Below are 7120 nucleotides of genomic sequence, written 5' to 3'. Positions count from 1 at the left end.
TTTAATCATATGTATTTTTTTATTCACAATCAGACAAATGCAACATAAATTGTTATCTTTGTCTTTTAAGTATCTTAATAAACTTTCAGCATAGCTTTCTCCCCATTTAGATTTATTTTTCTTGGGATTTTGTGATCAAACGTGGAAAGATTAGATTGTAATCGTTTTTATTTTTTAAATATTTTAGAAAAGTGTAATCTATACTAAAAAGCTGTACACTACATGCTATATAGATACATACTGTATGTTTAGATATTTAGATATTTTGACCCAGTGCGGCACCGAGAGAGGGAGGAGGCGCGGAGCTCAGTTCTGCTGCCTGGGGCGCTTAATACATCAATTGCATCTGCATTTATAACGTAACGCTACAGGGCTCAGGCGGACACCCTTGCCACATCAGGTCAGCCCCGCACCATCGGGGGCTTGAACCCAGGACTCCGGCGTCCCTCAACAGGGAGCATTAGTTAGATCAACGAAATGCTGTGGTGTTTGTCAAAGAAAAAAATAAAAGTATTTTCATTTAAAATGACAGTCAGAAAGAATGTGGACCAGCGTAATACTTTGAGCTTGTCCAAAGTCAATCATTATTAATACTATTAGTAATATCTTCGGTAAAGGCTTTGATGCATTAAATATTTCTGCATAATTAAAATATTTATGATAAAGGTAGGTTGTGTACTTTTGTCCAACTGAGCAATCTTGCTTTCATAAAATATACCAACTTTTTAATGACTGATGATTAACATGCTGTAATACACAGTTTAAATTTAAAAGCTCAAATGCTGTACATGAGAGGTTAAGCTTTATTGGCTCCTCCTGGCGGTTTTACAAGGTGATTCCAGATACTTTCCGGCATGATGTCAAAAGACACGATACACCGCGTGATACTGCATTTTGATGCGACACGCCCACCTTGGTATACCGCGAAATACCCCACCCGTTTTGAATGGCTGCATCTGTATATCCTGTGTTTTGTTTTTGGTTTGAATGGGAGACTAAAGCAGCCGCTTGTTTCGCTATCTCGGCTCCACTTGTCCTTTGTCCTGCGTGAACTCAAAAACGCTACAATATGGTATCCATAAAATTTGCTATGTTACTTTTTCAAAGGAATATTTATTTGTTAAAAGAAAACTCATGGCTCAATACAAGTTAGTGCGAACAACAAGCACATGACCATAGAAACATAGAGTTTTAGAAAGGTTATTGTAATTACACGTTGTGCGACCCAGCTTGCAGGCTTGCCAGCGCGGTGACGTCACTTACACTCCCTGCAAATAGCAGGGACCTGAGCCGCCGGGTTAAGAGGAGATCTCCGTTTAGCTCAACTGGCTGGTTCCCTGTTGAGTGATGCCAGAGGCCGGCTCACTGACGATAAGTTATTTTATAGTGCTGGCTTAAGGAAACAATTTAGTGGTTTCATTAGTGACAAAGGCTAAACTTTCTTGGAAAAATGTCTTTTATTTGTTGCAAAAAACTGACTTGCTTTAACAAAATATATTTACAAATCCTTTTGACTGGCAATCTACCTGAATGCCCAACTATCGCCTCTTTTTACACCTGTAAAAAAGAACATTCCAATGTTAATGTGACACTGTTTAAATTAATAAGAAATTAGACTGCTCATAAATCTAATCACTTATTCTACATAAACACAACGCAATTGCTCTCTGAAAATGCTCTTTTTCCTGCTTGTTTAAAGTTACTGTATACTGGGCAGTGGTGGACAGTGCACTGTTTTGTCAGAAACCTGCTAGTCTGCTTAACAACTGTAGAAAACATTATTTTATTTCTGTATGGAATGAGTGTTGCGTTTACAAAATTAAAGTGTTTCAAATGTTTAATTAAGAAGTTGTTATTACTAAATGACTTAGCTTCAAACATGCTGTGAAAATTAGAAATATAAAAAATGTCAATATAGCGTCCATAATATTTGCTATTTTAGTTTTTCAAAGAAATTTGTATTTGTTAAAAGGAAACACTCAGGGTAATAGCTGGGTTTGAACCCCCAATTTCTAGCATATAAGGCATAAGCCTAAGCCATTACACCACACGTGAGTAAGTTAAACTGATACAGACATTTACAAAGAAAGTGTACTACTGTGATAATATGAACTATTTGAATATAATTATATTATTAATTTCTTTAGATACACAATTCCATATTATATTCCCTATTAATCAAATTAAAAAAATTATGCATATTTTTACTGTGGTAATGAGTGTAAGTATAAATAACGAGTGGTACATTCTATGGTATGCTATAGTACTCTGGGGTACAATACAGTATGTACCATGGTACACTGTGATATGTACTATGGTACTATCGTAGTGTACCATGGTACATCTGTGGGTACACTATGGTACATTCATTGTAATAAATGTAAAATTTCTTATGGGATCAATCGATACATATATTTAATATACATACATATGTATAAACATATATATAATATACATATATATTATATAATATATATAATATAGAATATTTTATATATATTATATATAAATGTATATTTATTATATAATATGAGTATACATACATATACTGTATACATACAGTATACTGTAGCTGAGTGTGATAGATAAAACACATACAATTGAATGACCTGTAAGAATTGTAATGAACCTCTCTAATAAGATACTGATGTTTTACCGTCGCCATATTGTAGACACGCAGAACCTGAGCATAGATTCATACCTATCTCACAGGTTGGAATTAGGCTACAGAAACACAAACAAATGGAATAAGGATCTCAAGGATGTTTACTGTAAGGTTTTCAGTTAATAAATAATTTACAAACAAATGAACATTGAAACATAAATAAGCTGCTCGATACAGCTTTGTAGTCCTTGGAACTTCATACTGTTTGTCATGACAGATATGGTTTATATTTTTTTCATTTTGGTATGTGTGACTAAATTTTTGTAACTTGTTCCTGGCAAAAACGAGAGAGCTACGCATATAGAACTCATGCGCTGGTGTCAATGTTTTAAATGTTCTCTCGCAAACAAGTAGTAACGGACATTTACTGTGCCAGCTGGCATCTTTTGTAGCTTGCGACAGGAGGTAAGTGCTCTTAAGCATCAGTAATAACTAACAGCTAACGTTACTGTGTATCCACAGCTCTAGGTTAACGCTACTTAGTCCTAACATAGGATCATTTTTAGTGAACTTTCGGGTTCTTCAAACATTGCTAACTTAGAGGAAATAGACCTACGTTAGTAAGGGTAAGCCAGTAATCAATAATTATTTTAACTATTTTAATCAATTACACCTAGCTTGAATAGAGTTACTGATCATTTTCTGTAACGTTAGCTAACTCTTTAGACAATGACCCATTAGTAGTAGTCTAAGGTTCGTTGTATAGGGTTAAGTAAGTTACAGAGTGACATCTTCTACAGATGACAAGGCTGAACTCATTGAAATGAGGAACAGGCTGATAAGTACAGAAAAGATGTCAGAGGAATTCATATTAAGAAGAGAAAAGTGTTTAACAATGAATCCACCGAGGTACACTAGGTTTTAAACAAATACTTAACGTTAACGTCACCTACCACTTTATTAGAAACACCTACTGTACCTTGTACCTACACTCACTGGCCACTTAATTAGGTAGGCAGATGAGCTATAGTCTCTAACTGTATACCTACAAGGTGTTTCTAATAGGTAGGTGTTTCTAATAAAGTGGTCAGTGAATGTAAATGTAATGACCTAAATCCAGTTTTGTTCTCAGGACAGTGCACCATCAAAAAAGAAAAAAATAAAGCCCTCATTGAGCTCTTGCAGAACCATCTTGCAGAAGTATAAAGAAGGTCAACATCAGGTGATTGAATTGACCATAGGCTACATAATTGGCTAGAAATATTATGTTATTGTAATAGTCATTTGTCACAGGCCACTGGGTAAAGACATATATTTTACCTAACAGGCCTGTGAACAAAAGAAGGATGAAGAGGAAAAAAACGTGGTGGTGCAAAGTCTTAAAGTCAAAATAAAACAACTTGAGGAGGAAAATATGAACCTCAGACAGGCATTAAGTATGTTAAGAGGTATGTTATTTATTTATTTGTTCAGTATCATATACAGATGCAGCCATTCAAAATGCGTGCGTTATTTTGCGGCATACCCCGGTGGGCGTGGCGCGGCATCTCGCAGTGTCACGCAGTGTGACGTGTTAATCGCGCGTCATTTGACGCTCTGCCGGAAACTATCCGGCGTCACCTTGTAAAACCGCCAGGGGGAGCTTAACCTCTCATGTACAGCATTTGAGCCTTTAATTTTGAACAGTGTATTACAGCATGTTAATCTTCAGTCATTAAAATGTTGGTATATTTTATGAAAGCAAGATTGCTCAGTTGGACAAAAGTACACAACCTACCTTTATCAGAAATATTTATGCATCAAAGCCTTTACCGGAGATATTACTAATAGTATTAATAATGGATGACTTTGGACAAGCTGTATACTCAAAGTATAATTTCTTTAGCACATTTGTACAAGCACTTGGAATCTGTCCAAGCCATACTTTGTCAGGCATTTTGTTTTACTTCAACGGGCATAAAAACTTCCTTGCTTTTAACAGGGCGTTTCATAATTTCTAACTACGAAAATGATTTAAAATGCGACACCTATCATTCAACTAGAGCTTAAAATATCACAAGGAAAAATACACACCGGTATTCCATTTCTCCCTAAACATTGTAAGCTTCGAAGTCTTTAACTAACGTGATACCGGAGTCAACAAGCATACTTTTAGAATTTGATTAAAAGGGAATATAATATGGAATCGCGTATCTCAAGAATTTAATAACGGTATGATTATATCCATGTACTGCGGCAGGGCTGTGTAGGGCTGTTTCGCCTGCCTGCTCATGCGAGCTGACTGTAGCCGACTGGTCTAGGTGCGTGCCTGCCAACGGGCAGGGTGTGTGCTCGAATCCAGCTGGTGCTGAACCTTCCAGTTTTATTTATTTATTTTTTAATCGCGTAACATATTACCGTATGCAAACTGTACTGTATACAGTATGTATATGTATATTTAATGTCTTAATTGTGCCCGTTTAATTGAATTTTAAAAAATTATTTAACACGAACATTAAGCTGTTTACATCTTCCGCCTGAGAACAGTCACCCGTTGCTACCCAACGCAGAATGGTGATTGGCTGACACCATCTGACACCCCTCTGATTGGAGAAAAAAGACGTGCTAGTTTGCTATACATACTGTAACAGGAAGAGGATTTCTTTCTATTCAAAACGTGTACTTTAAAAGTTTAAGAAGTAAAAACCTTACAGCGTACACAGATTTCTAAACTGATCAGGATCGTTATCTTTGTCTTATGCATAACAATATTCACCGCTCTGTGCAGCAAATTAATAATAAACTTTATTTTATATAGCGTTTTAAACGAATAAGTAATTAGATTGCTCATAAACCTAATCACTTGCTTTTTCTTTTTATTTAGGCTCAGATTTCAACTATAGATCGTATTATTAATACCCTTGGTGATACCCCTTGGTGTTTCTCTCGCTCTCTCTCGGGTCACCTGATCATTAGCTCGAAAGATTTGAGTGCTTTGTGTATATTCTAATGGTAGTGGGGGCAGGGTGTGTGGGAACAGGTTTGGTTGAAATTGCATTGGAGATCTATGTTCTTCACACCTGAAACATTTTCTCTGAAAGCATTTTCTTCGCTGTTTAACCGATCTTGTTACAGCATGTTACAGTTTACTATTATTAACCATATTAATTTTAAGTGCTTAATGTAAAATCTTGTAAAAATATATTTTCATTGTTCAAATATACATTAAGTCTGACTATCATATAATAAGTTAAATACAAAACTAAAGAAAAAATAGGGTTAAATATAATTCAAAATATTTTGCTAACAATGTTAACTGTTTATGAATAATAAAATGTATTAGCTAAGGCGTAGGATGGCACAGTTGTTAGTATGTTTTTTGTTTTGTTTCTTTTTCATAAATACAACAGTAGTACCTGATGTCTCAGTGGCTTTCAAAATTAAATTATGCATGCAAACCTGTGAACTAGAAAGATAACTAAGATATCCATCCATTTATAATGGTGGCAAAGTGGTTAGCATTGCTATCTTGCAGCACTGGGGTCCTAGGTTCAATTCCTGCCATCCTGTGTGTGTGGGGTTTACATGTTCTCTCTGGGTTACATGGTTTTTCTCCATATGTGTGATATGACTCCCTCTCGCACTCCAAAACATACTGGTAAGTTAATTAGTTTATGGGAAACCTGGCCCTGGTCTGTGTGTGTTTGTGTCTGTCTGTCCTGTGATGGACTGGCGCTATGTCCAGGGTGTATTCTGCCTTGTGTCCGTTGCTTACTGGGATAGGCTCCAAATCCTCTGTACTGGATAAAGAGATTAGAAATGGAAGTAAAGGCACTGTGTGGATGGAACTATACACAGTGTTAGAAACCCACTATGAAATGGCAGCATCTCACTGAGAATAAAATATTTTTTACTGCTGGCTTAAGGAAACAGCCTTTCCACCTCTCTTGCACATCAGTATCCATACCTAGTTATTTAAACAAATTGCCTCTAATTATAAACATCTTAATATGCTGGCTCTGTGGATCCGCATCAGCTATGTTTGCCCATTCCTTCAATTCATGTGCATCCAACACACAGTTCAATGCCAGCAACTACACATAATCTAAAATACAATCCTTATTTCAGTATCTATGTAAACATATAGTCTGTTAACTTCATCATCTTCATCAAAAGTATGCCTAACCCCATTAGGAAGTGTTCTTGTTATAAGTGTATTCCTCAGCTTTCCCCAAACTATCTTCTTCTTGCCAACATCTCTAGTCTTTTATCCTGCAATAACTCAGCCAACACTTAAATCTCCAAAAGCTGCTTGTGTTAATTTCTTTAAATCACAAATATCATGTGTAAATACTGGCCATGTAATACTCTGCATTGTGGAATAATAGTTTATTTTAAAGGGAACTAGAGAAACTAAGAACTAGAGAAATCAAGAAAGGCTTTTTTTCTAGAATTAATAAATGCACATCCTGTTCACTGGGGAAATTAAATCCACACTGAGCAATCTTCAATATGTTCAGAATATGACAGCAAGAA

The sequence above is a fragment of the Atractosteus spatula genome, chromosome 7 (genome assembly GCF_055471065.1).
Source record: "Atractosteus spatula isolate fAtrSpa1 chromosome 7, fAtrSpa1.hap1, whole genome shotgun sequence".
Classification (NCBI taxonomy): domain Eukaryota; kingdom Metazoa; phylum Chordata; class Actinopteri; order Semionotiformes; family Lepisosteidae; genus Atractosteus; species Atractosteus spatula.
Note: the sequence above shows the minus strand (reverse complement) of the source record.